The sequence below is a fragment of the Hyperolius riggenbachi genome, chromosome 5 (genome assembly GCF_040937935.1).
Source record: "Hyperolius riggenbachi isolate aHypRig1 chromosome 5, aHypRig1.pri, whole genome shotgun sequence".
Taxonomy (NCBI): Eukaryota; Metazoa; Chordata; class Amphibia; order Anura; family Hyperoliidae; genus Hyperolius; species Hyperolius riggenbachi.
The window spans coordinates 22971017-22984614 of record NC_090650.1 but is presented as its reverse complement, the minus strand read 5'-3'; the positions used below and the strand labels follow the sequence as shown (position 1 = coordinate 22984614).

The 13598-nt window shown below is 48.2% G+C and overlaps 1 long non-coding RNA gene across 1 annotated transcript in view; it reads left to right on the top strand.

Moving 5' to 3' along the window:
* LOC137519555 (uncharacterized) overlaps positions 1-2504 on the top strand; it is a 35639-nt gene extending 33135 nt beyond the window's left edge. Inside the window, exon 3 of the long non-coding RNA XR_011021009.1 lies at positions 1876-2504. This is a non-coding gene — a long non-coding RNA (uncharacterized lncRNA). The remainder of the gene's footprint in view (positions 1-1875) is intronic.
* Positions 2505-13598: the final 11094 nt, after the last annotated feature.

Here is a 13598-nt window from a genome sequence, read left to right as displayed (position 1 = left end):
GGAACAAAAATCGGCATTAAGCGACCTTTTTTGCAGCTGGTATAGTCAGGGTGTGAAGCCCCAATCGGTCGGAGCTCCACATTCTGGCTATCCCAGCCTGCATGGGGGACAAGAGATTAAAAAGTTTCAGGAGGGGGGACCCCACATAATTAAAAAAAAAAAATTCCCACACTCTAAACATACAAAAAAAAATTGGGGAAATAGGAAAAAATGCCAGGGATCTTCATGCAGCCATATTGCGGCTGTATAGCGATCCCTGGCCAAAGCGCTGCGGCTGCGTATGGACCCCCTGGAAACCCCGTCAGGAAATTTATTGCGCTTTCTTTCGATGCATGTAAAATTACACTACCGTTAGGTTTGCTACTAAAAGTGACATTTACCGCATTTAAAAGTATACTTTTTTCCTTCAAAACTTTAAAATCGATTTTCTCAAAAAATATAAGGTCTTTTTGAAAAATGTGTTTTTTCCTCTTATTCCCAATGATCTCCTTAACATATCCTGCAAATTTACGGTTTCTAGCATCTAAGGTGGATTTGCTATTAACCGTTAAAGTCGGCGTGTTTTTAAATGTGTATTTTTTTTCCTTTGAAACTTTAAAATCGATTTTCTCAAAAACTGTGAGGTGTTTTTGAAAAAATGTTTTCCCCTTGTAGCCACTGGGGGCCCCTACAGGCTCTGGGGCCCTGGGGCAATTGCCTCCTTTGCCTCTATGGTAGCGCCGGCCCTGGCAGTGAACCAGGACAGTTTGCAGACTGTAACGTCCTACTCCACATCATGTGTCACTTTTGACTTCAGCCAGTTGTGTAAGAAATGTAAAGAGAGAGATAAGGAGAATACGAGGGAAGCCTAAAAATAGAGAGAGGAAAAGATATAATTCTCTCGCTGACAGGAAAAGGGTCATGCAAAGCCACCACTCAGGAAGGAATCACACTTGCATATGCATACCTCCCAACTTTTTCAGATGAGAAAGAGGGAGACCTAAGCCACGCCCCTGCCACGCCCCTGATCACTCCTCCATCACACCCCTGATTACGCCCATATCACGCCCCTAGTCACACATACTATAAAGATTTCATAAGAAAAATGTTTTATAATTCAAACCACACTGGTCCTTTCTATCCTGGTTCATTTTCCTTCATATTAACATTTTAAAATTAGTAATATATCAATTTAAAGGTTGGGAATAAAGTTTAGAGTCAATCGAACACATTTTTTTAGTAGATAAATATATATATTTAAATAGAAATAGGGACAAAGTCCTGAAAGAGGGACAAATGAGGAGGGACAGAGGGACAGGGCTCCCAAAGAGGGGCTGTCCCTTCAAAAGAGGGACAGTTGGGAGCTATGCATATGTGGGAATTGCAGACCACTTCCCAAAAGCATTGTGCAGCACAATTGTGTTTGTTTGCGTTTTAACACATGCAGGCTTTTTGGGACACTATTTGAAACCGCATATGCTTCCGAAAAATGCAGCAGCACCATAGACTATCACTATCACAGAGACGCTTAGCTTGTTGTTACAGAACTACAGAAAATAGGATGATTTCACCACCGCAGAGATTTGAGTTCTGAAGTTTAAATCCCCATCAATTAGAACTCCCAGGCTACGCACATGACCAGAGCTGCGTAGATCCGTGCCTCCTATTCCCAGTGGTGAAGATTGTAAGTTAAGTTGTTTAGTTGTCATGCACTGCCCTCCGATTAGAAGGACTTCAGCATTATCTGTATTTAGTCTCAGCCAGTTGTCACTACAGTTCCTCTTTAACTAAACTATGGGCTTGCTATTTCCTATATTCACTGTGTTCCTCTCTGTTCTAAGTAAGCTGCATTTACTGATGGTGGTTTGTGATATATCTCTGCATATTTTTCTTCAGGAAAGAGTTCTAACTTGTTATACTGGGTGCCTATCTGTGTGTACAGAACACTCTGCTCCATCAAAGCTGAGATCTTGACAACTACTGCGAACGAGGTAGAATTTCAGGCACAAAGATGATGCAGATTCCATTTATCTGCCGGACAGGAGTAGCACTATACCGGCCTTCCATAAAAGGACTTGCGCCGCCTACAGCTGATACAGAATACTGCTGCCAGACTGCTAACCAACCATCCTTGTCACTTCCACATAACACCATTCCTGCACTCCCTTCACTGGCTTCCTATAAAATGGAGGGTCCTTTTCAAGATCGGCCTACTGACATTTAAATCACTACATAATCTGGGCCCTGGATACATGAAAGAAATGCTGCAGCTGCGTAGCAATCCCCACATTCTCAGATCCACAGGTTCTAATCATCTAGTCATACCCAGAGGCAACCTGAAAGCTTTTGGTCCCAGAGCCTTCTGTCATGCTGCTCATACATTATGGAACTCCTTACCTCAGCAGATCAGGACAGCTCCATCCCTGGACGTGTTTAAATCCAGACTAAAAACCCAACTGTTCAGATTGGCATTTGCAGAAATATAACTACTTCATCCTACTTCATCCTACTACCAATTACTGAATCTGAGAGAGCCTAAGCGCTTTGAGTCCTATGGGAGAAAAGAAAAAAATTGCTTTTCTTTTACATTTTGTTTTATAAAATATTAAGTGGGTGTTTGTCCATTGTCAATGATCCTGTTACCATCGTACACAATCTACTCTACTTTGGAACCTTTTAAGCTGCGCTGGTTGAATGGGTCGTGTTTGTTGTTTATAGTCGGTTTTGGGCCCTTTACGTCAAGCTTGGAGATGTCATCCACAATGCAATCCTAGGCAGTTTCCTAGGGCCTGGAAAGAATCTAAGGGCCTAGCAGATGCTAGCCCCCACCAAATCTTAATAAAAAAGCCAGGTGACTATCAGTGGTGGGCAATAACTGCTCTCTTCCCTAGGGCCCAGGGGCGCTTCTAGGCTCCTAAGAGATCTGGGGCACTTTTAAGCATTCCAGCTGGAAATGGGTGTGGCTATGCACCAGAATGTGGGTGTGACCATGGGTGGAGCAAAATTTACATGAATTTAACAGCGGTGGATGAAGCCCCCTCTCCATTGATACAAACAACCCCCCCCCCCCCCCCCCCCAAAAAAAAAAAATGGCAACGGAAGGAATTTGCTATAGCGGAATCTCCGCGGAATGCAAATTTAAAAAAAAACAACAAATGAATTTCTGCAAGAAAATAAGAATTTCAGCTCCAGAGACTTCAAAAACCACCCAAACTGTCTTCCTCCCTCCTCCCTCCTCCTCTCTTGTCTTGTCTTCCAGGGATTTGTAGGATGTCAAAAGCAACCTCACATACATCATTGGCCAGGAATCGAACCCAGGTCAACTGCTTGGAAGGCAGCTATCCTCACCGCTATACCACCACCAACGCTACATGCTGAAGCCAGCCTAGCATGTACCATTGTGATGCAGCCCCGTTTCTTGCCCCGTGCGGAGCGTGCCGCCGCCCGGGGCGCTGTTGGGAGGGGGGCGCTATAATGGAGGGGGGAGCCGGAGCCGCGGGGAGGGCAGCCCGACCTCTCCCTCCCTCTCCTCTCCCGGGCGCCCTCCGTGCTCCCCCCTCAGATGCAGAGTTCGTGAGCAGCAGGGAAGCGCTGTTTACAACTCACCGGCTGCCTGGCTCCAAGCGCTGCTCTCTCGCCGCTGGTCTCCTCTCTCTCTCTGTATACGTACTGATACACGCTGCTTCCTGTAGCCGGAAGCAGCGTGTATCAGTATGTATACAGAGAGGGGAGACCAGCGGCGAGAGAGCAGCGCTTGGAGCCAGGCAGCCGGTGAGTTGTAAACAGCGCTTCCCTGCTGCTCACGAACTCTGCATCTGAGGGGGGAGCACGGAGGGCGCCCGGGAGAGGAGAGGGAGGGAGAGGTCGGGCTGCCCTCCCTGCGGCTCCCCCCTCCATTATTGGGGGCATCTACCTATCTAACCTATTCTGGGGGCACCTACCTAATCTAACCTACGCTGGGGGGCAGCTGCTAATCTAACCTACGCTGGGGGGCACCTACCTATCTAACCTACACTGGGGGGCACCTACCTAATCTAACCTACACTGGGGGGCAGCTACCTATCTAACCTATACTGGGGGCAGCTACCTAATCTAACCTACGCTGGGGGGCAGCTACCTATCTAACCTATACTGGGGGCAGCTACCTAATCTAACCTACGCTGGGGGGCAGCTACCTATCTAACCTACACTGGGGGGCACCTACCTAATCTAACCTACGCTGGGGGGCAGCTACCTATCTAACCTACACTGGGGGGCAGCTACCCATCTAACCTACACTGGGGGGCAGCTACCTAATATAACCAACACTGGGGGGGCAGCTACCTATCTAACCTACACTGGGGGGCAGCTACCTAATCTAACCTATACTGGGGGGCAGCTACCTATCTAACCTATTCTGGGGGCACCTACCTAATCTAACCTACGCTGGGGGGCAGCTGCTAATCTAACCTACGCTGGGGGGCACCTACCTATCTAACCTACACTGGGGGGCACCTACCTAATCTAACCTACACTGGGGGGCAGCTACCTATCTAACCTATACTGGGGGCAGCTACCTAATCTAACCTACGCTGGGGGGCAGCTACCTATCTAACCTATACTGGGGGCAGCTACCTAATCTAACCTACGCTGGGGGGCAGCTACCTATCTAACCTACACTGGGGGGCACCTACCTAATCTAACCTACGCTGGGGGGCAGCTACCTATCTAACCTACACTGGGGGGCAGCTACCTATCTAACCTACACTGGGGGGCAGCTACCTATCTAACCTACACTGGGGGGCAGCTACCTAATATAACCAACACTGGGGGGGCAGCTACCTAATCTAACCTATACTGGGGGGCAGCTACCTAATCTAACCTATACTGGGGGGCAGCTACCTATCTAACCTATACTGGGGGGCACCTACCTAACCTATACTGGGGGGCACCTACCTAACCTATACTGGGGGGGCAGCTACCTTATCTAACCTATACTGGGGGGCAGCTACCTAATCTAACCTATTCTGGGGGGCACCTGTCTAATCTAGCCTATACTAGGGGGCACCTACCTAATCTAACCTATACTGAGAGGCACCTACCTATCTAACCTGGGGGGGGGGGGGGGCGCAATTTTTACACCCTCGCCCTGGGTGCATTTTAGCCTAGAAACTGCACTGTTGTGATGTACCCAAGAGAAAAATGAGCTTGCTTAGGGATTTGTAGGATGTCAAAAGCCAACTCACATACATTGGCCAGGAATCAAACCCAGGTCAACTGCTTGGAAGGCAGCTTTCCTCACCGCTATACCACCACCAACGCTACGAGTTGGCTTTTGACATCCTACAAATCCCTAAGCAAGCTAATTTTTCTCTTGGGTATATCACAATGGTACATGCTAGGCTGGCTTCAGCATGTAGTGTTGGTGGTGGTATAGTGGTGAGGAGAGCTGCCTTCCAAGCAGTTGACCTGGGTTCGATTCCTCGCCAATGTATGTGAGTTGGCTTTTGACATCCTACAAATCCCTAAGCAAGCTAATTTTTCTCTTGGGTATACCACAATGGTACATGCTAGGCTGGCTTCAGCATGTAGCGTTGATGGTGGTATATCGGTGAGGAGAGCTGCCTTCCAAGCAGTTGACCTGGGTTCGATCCTTGGCCAATGTATGTGAGCTGGTTTTGACATCCTACAAATCCCTAGAAGACAAGACAAGACAAGAGAGGAGGGAGGAAGGGAGGGATACCTCATGTTGGAAAAAAAAAGACCAGGGGAACAGCAACCAGGTGCTATAGGCTATCATTTAGCATAAAAAAGGTTTCATTTGCGATTACTTTAATTTTTCCGCCGGAATGCTGAATTCCGCGGAACTTCACAAAATTCCGCGGAAATGTAATAGCGACGGCATTTAGCACTGGCAGAATTCGCCAATTCTGGTGGAACAGAATTAGCTGGTTCCGATCATCCCTAATCACCTTTTTTGAGAAAAAAATTGCAGCCTGGTATCTTCCACTGCGGTGTGTGGCTTTGCTTTTGTGTGCTGCTTTTCCTCAGGTGGTCATCCCATTGCAGTTTGTGCTTTGTAATGATGTGCCTTCGTAATGTAGTTGTCCCTACGCGGGTCTTGGTCTTTCCACGGCTCAATTTTCAGTGGCAGAGAGTAAAGATGGCATTGCTCTCATCTGAGGTAGACACACAAAAAAATGTCCACACCGCTGAGCCCTGGGGTGATGGCACTTTGGTGGTGGCGGCTGACTGAGTGTTAGGTGGGGTGCCAGAATCAGAGCAGGAGGAGGAAGATATGTCACGCTTATGTGCGGAAGCTGAGAAAGATGAGGTGTTCTGTGTTAAATAGTCAACTACGTCCTGACAATATTGGGGGTTGATGGCACGTGCCTTCTTCTGAACACTGTACTTTGGTCGAGGGCCGCACGAAATCATGACAGCGCGACCTCGAACAGGCCTGCCAGGTGGCCTGCCTCTGGCTCTGCCTTTTGTTTTGTCCATATTGGGGGGGATGAAGTAAAAGGTATGCACTGACTTGACTAATACAATGTACAGTTACACAGGTGCAGTGAACAGGTATGCAGTGACTGCTGGTACAACAATGTGCGGTTACAAAGGTGCAGTGAACAGGTTGCAGTGACTGGTATTACAAATGTGCAGCTGCCTGTCACACACACACACAGGTACCCTGAACAGGTGCAATGACTGGTGGTATTAACAATGCGTGCGCTTACGTAGGTATAGGTAGGTAGGTGCACTGCGCAGTGAACAGGTGCAGTGATTGGGATTACAAATGTGCAGCTGCCTGTCACACGCACAGGTAGTCACTGAATGTGCTAGGCCTGGCAGTGGCACAGTAGGAATTAAGGTGCTAAAGGCCAGCTGCGACGGACTGACAGGGTAGATATAATGCAAGTGGGCCACACACACACAAAAAAAAAAAAAATAGATCACAAGAACAACATTAGCTCTCAAAAGAGCTGTTGTGGGTGCTTTTTTTTAGCAATAAGAATCAGCAAGGAGCAAGCTAAAAAGCCTACAAGAGCCTAACTAAGCTTTCCCTATAGCTCTCTCTGCAGCAGCTCTCCCTTCTCTAATTACTGCAGGCACACGAGTGAGTCCAATGCCTGACGCTGCCTGCCTTTTATAAAGGGGGGGTGGGGCTCCAGGAGGGAGTGTAGCCTGATTGGCTACAATGTGCCTGCTAACTGTGATGTAGAGGGTCAAAGTTGACCCTAATGATGCACTATGGGGGCGAATCGAACTTCCGGAAAAGTTTGCGGTTCTCCGCGATCGCGAACCACGGAAGTTCGCCGGCGAACAGTTCGGGCCATCTCTAGTCATTGGGTGACTGGGGTTCAAATGCTGGGGAGGGGAGAAGCCACAAACAGCCAATCTGATCTATTTTCTATGGGTATATACAAATTATTGATGCCAAAGACCCCAAAGCTCTCAAACTTGGTCATTGAGTGTTTGTGTGTTAGGGTTAGAAAAAGTGGGTGGAGCCAACACCAGCCAAATACATACCCGGGCAATGCCGGGTCATCAGCTAGTATCCTATATAATAATCTCCCTGTGTCCCTCCGCCCACCTGTGTCCCTGCGTTTTGCCAAGATCGCATGCGTTTTGCCCAGCGCGTAAGTGCTGGGCTGCTGCAGGGATGTCAAACTCATAAGCGGGCTGAAATTGAACCCTGGGACCTAGTCGCGGGCCAACCTCAATGTCTAATAGCCACCTTCCTCTCTTATAAAGTTCCCTGGTGTCTAATGTCACCCTCCAACCCCTATACAATCCCCTGGTGTCTGGTGGCCCCCACCCTCCCCTACACAGTTCCCTAGTGATTAGCGCTTTCCCTCTACCTCCCCCATATGGCTTCCCTGTTGGTCTAGAGTGGGCCAACCATAATGCAAAGTGTGGAAACCACATGGGGGACAAATGTAATGGCTCTGAGGGCCAGATTTGGCCCGCGGGCCGGGGTTTGACACGTATACTCAGACAGCATGATTTTTTTCCTTGTTTTAGGGTCTGAAAGCATGCAAAAAAATTGCACCGCTTTTAGATCCTAAAATCTGAAATAATTATACCACTAGGGAGGTTTACCATTACACTATCCAGGCACTACACAAGTGCACTACTACAAGTGTACTCAGCTCTATCCTTTTTTTGTGTTACACTGCCAGGGGCGTAACAATAGACCCTGCAAAGGATGCAGCTGCAGGGGGCCCTGTGGGGGGAGAAGTCCTGAGAGACTGACAACTAAGGGCATGGAGAGAAAAAGCTTTCTGCTGTCTGCACAATTGTTCTAAATACTGTATCTGCTCAGCCACTGATAAGGAATCATACAAAGTTTTGTAGACCAAGAGTTTTAGACAGTCCCTATTCAGTGTCCAGCAGGCTCTTGTGTACAGCGCCCTGCCCCCAACCTCTCTACCCCTCCCCAGTGCTCTGTACTGCAGTGATGCTGGAGAAGTCTGCAGAGCCAGTTCTGCGTGTGCCATCAGAGATGGACAGAGTGAGTGTAATAAGCTGAGGCCGGGAGCACACTCGTCTGTCGGTTTGCTGTATGTATTTTCTGCACACCATGGGCTTGATTCACAAAGCCGTCGGGCTAGCGTTTTGTGCGCGCTATAACGTGCATAATGGTTTTCATGCAAAAACCGTCACACGTGTTATAGCGCGCACAAAACGCTGCCGTGACCGTTATAGCAGTTACCACGGTTTAGTGAATCAAGCCTCATGTGTGTCTGTATGTGTGAAAACATGCACGTTTTATCACAGACGCTAATGTAATTGATAGAAAAAAATGTTTTTATCTGCATGGGGGAAACACATTCAGGTGTGCACTTGCCAATTAAATAACATTGGTTCTCAGTTTACTTGTGCAGAAAAGGGGCATTTAAAGTTTCACAGGAGGGCCCGGTGATTTCTAGTTACGCCCCTGTACACTGGCCCAATGATTTCTAGTTACGCCCCTGTACACTGGCCCAATGATTTCTAGTTACGCCCCTGTACACTGGCATTGATGTTTTCATTGCAACAGCTAAACAAAGTGACTTTTATAGTTCCATTCCCTGACTCATGCTATGATTGTAGCTTTTATAGCTCGTGTCAGATGTCACTGCAGTAAGTAGGGTAGGCATGCAGCCCAACCAGAGCGATGTGTCTCCTGTCAGTGTGTCAGTCTGCTTTATTACGTGATTGTTACACCCACAGGCAAGCTGTCATGTTGTTATGTTGTTATTTTCATACATACTGCTGTATAACTATGCAGGACTGAACTTACAGGTGGTGCCCAGAGAGTAAAAAGCTGAAAATACTGAATATAAGCAGCGCATGTGAATGCACTTACCCATAGCTCCCAACTGTTACGTGTGAACTGAGCCATTGGGAAACATGGGCATTACTTTGAAAATCAGTTATAACTGAGAGCAACTGATTAAAGAGAAACTCCGACCAAGAATTGAACTTAATCCCAATCAGTAGCTGATACCCCTTTTGCATGAGAAATCTATTCCTTTTCACAAACAGACTGAAATTGTGGTAAAACCCCTCCCACAAGAAGCTCTGAGTACCGAGGTACTTCTGGCAGTTTCCTGTCTGGGAACCTTGCTGCCCTGTGGGAAATAGCTGTTTACAGCTGATTCCAACTGCCAAAACAGTATGCAGCAGCTACATCACCTGCCAACAGTAAAAATGTCACCATGTAATAAATGACAGAATATAAATCAGGGAGAGGAAAGATTTTACAATGGGAAAACACTGACTCAATCATTTATACATGCTTATTCTAAAAATGAAGCACTTTTTTTATTACATTATTTTCAATGGAGTTCCTCTTTAAGTGTAAAAGGGACCAAGAAGAATCGGATCAGTGAATAATGGTGCACAGCGCCTATGCATAAAAATGGCGCTGCATTAAAAAGATACGCTTATCGCTATTTATCGTTAGTACTGCATAATAATGGCGCACAGGGAAAAAAGAAAAACGGCACACACTAACGTTATTTATCAATATGCCAATATCAATTATTTATGTTCATATGCCAAACAGCAGACGTTATTGCGCATAGTAACGTTATTTATCAATAGCGCCCTACATAAGCCAAACTGCAGACGTTATTTAACTGCAAAACGGTGAATGGATTTATTGTAACACTGTCAAGGTTAGGCACCACTAGGGGAGATTTAGGGTTAGGCACCACTAGGGGAGATTTAGGGATAGGCACCACCAGGGGGGTCTTAGGGTTAGGCACCACCAGAGGGGTCTTAGGGTTAGGCACCACCAGGGGGGTGGTTAGGGTTAGGTGCCACCAGGGGGGTGGTTAGGGTTAGGCACCACCCGGGGGGTCTTAGGGTTAGGCACCACCAGAGGGGTCTTAGGGTTAGGCACCACCAGGGGGGTGGTTAGGGTTAGGTGCCACCAGGGGGGTAGTTAGGGTTAGATACCACCAGGGGGGTGGTTAGGGTTAGGCACCACCCGGGGGGTCTTAGGGTTAGGCACCACCAGAGGGGTCTTAGGGTTAGGCACCACCAGGGGGGTGGTTAGGGTTAGGTGCCACCAGGGGGGTAGTTAGGGTTAGATACCACCAGGGGGTGGTTAGGGTTAGGTACCACCAGGGGGGTGGTTAGGGTTAGGCACCACCCGGGGGGGTAGTTAGGGTTAGGTACCACCAGGGGGTGGTTAGGGTTAGGTACCACCAGGGGGGTGGTTAGGGTTAGGCACCACTAGGGGGGTGGTTAGGGTTAGGCACCACCAGGGGGGTCTTAGGGTTAGGCCCCACCAGGGGTTAGGGTTAGGCACCACCAGGGGGGTCTAGGGGTCTAGGGGTTAGGGATAGGTACAGAGAGGGTTCTGTGTGTTAACACTAATTTTCAATAAAATAAACAGAGCTAAATAACGATAAGGCTTTAACGTTAAATAGCTATAAGCGGCAAACGCAACACTGTGCACCATTATTCGCAGGCGCCATTTTCAGATGGATACAGAAGAATAGTAGGTACAAGTCAAAAAAAAGATTATTTCAAAAAGACCTTGTAGGTTGTGAGAAAATCAGTTTTAAAAATGCAAAAACTGCAAGGAAAAATGGTTTTCAAACTAAAAAAAATAACAGTTTAAAAATCATTTTTCTTAACATATTTAAAATGGATTTTCTCAAAAAGTACAAGGTCTTTTTGCATTTTTTTTCTTGTACCCAGTATTCTCTTTAACATATGGTCGGACCCCAATCACCTGGGTCCCCTATCTGCGCTCCCCTCTAGCTTAAAGGGAAGGTCCAAGCAAAATAAAAAAATGAGTTTCACTTACCTGGGGCTTCTACCAGCCCCAAGCAGCCGTCCTGTGCCCTCGTAGTCACTCACTACTGCTCCAGTCCCCCGCCGCCAGCTAGTTCTGCTCCTACCAACCCCATGCAGCCATCCTGTGCCCTCGTAGTCACTCACTGCTGCTCCAGTCCCCTGCTGCCAGCTAGTTCTGCTTCTACCAGCCCCCTGCAGCCATCCTGTGCCCTCGTAGTCACTCACTGCTGCTCCAGTCCCCCGCCACCAGCTAGTTCTGCTTCTACCAGCCCCCTGCAGCCATCCTGTGCCCTCGTAGTCACTCACTGCTGCTCCAGTCCCCCGCCACCAGCTAGTTCTGCTTCTACCAGCCCCATGCAGCCATCCTGTGCCCTCGTAGTCACTCACTGCTGCTCCAGTCCCCTGCTGCCAGCTAGTTCTGCTTCTACCAGCCCCCTGCAGCCATCCTGTGCCCTCGTAGTCACTCACTGCTGCTCCAGTCCCCCACTGGCAGCTTGCCGACCTTGGAGGTCGGCGGGCCGCATTGCGTACATTTTTACGCATTCCCGCTAGTGCAGGAACATTAACACATACATTTTTAAATTTTTACGCATTGAACCAGTAACGCGTAAAAATGTATGTGTTAATGTTCCAGCACTAGCGGGAATGCGTAAAAATGTACGCAATGCGGCCCGCCGACCTCCGAGGTCGGCAAGCTGCCTGCGGGGGACTGGAGCAGCAGTGAGTGACTACGAGGGCACAGGATGGCTGCATGGGGCTGGTAGAAGCCCCAGGTAAGTGAAACTCATTTTTTTATTTTGCTTGGACATTCCCTTTAAGATGAGCAGCAGCCGCCGCTATTAGTAAGAGGCAGCGGGCGGGGATGACTCACCTCTTCCGTGTTCCATCTTGCGTTCCACTGTCATCACTTCCTGCAATGCCCTCCACTTACAATACAGTGGGCAGCATTGCAGGAAGTGATGACAGTGGAACGCACGCTGGAACGCCGAAGAGGTGAGTCATCCCCGCTCGCTGCCTCTTACTAATAGCGGCGGCTGCTGCTCAACTTAAACTAGAGGGGGAGTGCAGATGGGGGACCCAGGTGAGGGAGGGGGGGTCCGAACCCCTCCCAGCCTCTGTGCCCAATACCCCCTTCCTGCCCGCTACCCTCTTATGCGGAGTATGCTATGCCACGGGTCGGCTAGTCTATATATATTTCTCTACTAAAAATGTTTGATTGACTCTAAACTTTATTCCCATCCTTTAAATTGATATATTACTAATTTTAAAATGTTAATGTAATGGAAAATTAACCAGGATAAAAAGGACCAGAGTGGCTTGAATTATAAAACAACATATTTTTTCTTATGAAAACTTCATGGTATGCATGACTAGGGGTGTGATGGGGCGTAATCAGGGGTGTGGCAGGGGAGTGGCTTAAGTGTCCCTCTTTTTCATCTCAAAAAGTTTGAAGGTATGGCCAATTTCCGAGAGATTTCATGCTGAAGTCGATCAGGAATCAGCCTGGGGTGTATGTTGAGCCGACAGATCTCTCTCTCTCTCTAATAAGACGCAGAGAGAGATCTGTCTCTTGGTCGAATCTGCCCATCTATGGGCACCTTTTAAACTGTGGGATTCCATGGAAGACCAATTTCTGATTAGGACTATATTATAGCATAATTTTAGGCTAGCAAGTTTAGGCTAGCAAAACATAAAGATGGATTAAGGGATTAAAATCGCCCTGAAAGCGCTCGTGCATTGATTCCCTATGAGAGAGTTCACATCTGAGCGGCTCAATTCCGATCCGCTCACCAAAGCGCTGCCTGTAGCATTTTTGGTGCGATTTGCCTCAATGAAAGGTATAGGGAAATTGTGAAGTGCTTGAAAAAGCGAATTGTATAGCGATCTCCCGAGCGCTTTCATGAATATATACATTGGGCTTGATTCACAGAAGGGTGCTAACTCAGTTAGCACGCCCAAAGCATTTATTGGTCGCACGCAAAGTGTTGCGCTGTGCGAGCGAAACGTTGCACTGGGTGCAATCAAAACGGCGCACCGGGTGCGCCTGAAACAATGCAACCAGGGGCGTAACTAGAAATCACAGGGCGCCCCTGCGAAATTTTGGATGATGCCCCCCAGCTGTCATTGCTGGTGGGGGAATGCTGATGGTAGCCTGAGGTGAGGGATGGAGGTTAAGGCTCCTCTCTGCTGCTCCTCCTTCCTGTGCTGTGCCTCATCCTGCCCCTAAAAATGGCCCTAGAGGGCCCCTGAGCCAGGGCCCCCTCAGGCTTCTCCACCTAAGAGCCCCACTGCGACTGCATCCCTTGCAGGGGCTATTGTTACGCCCCTGAATGCAATGGTTT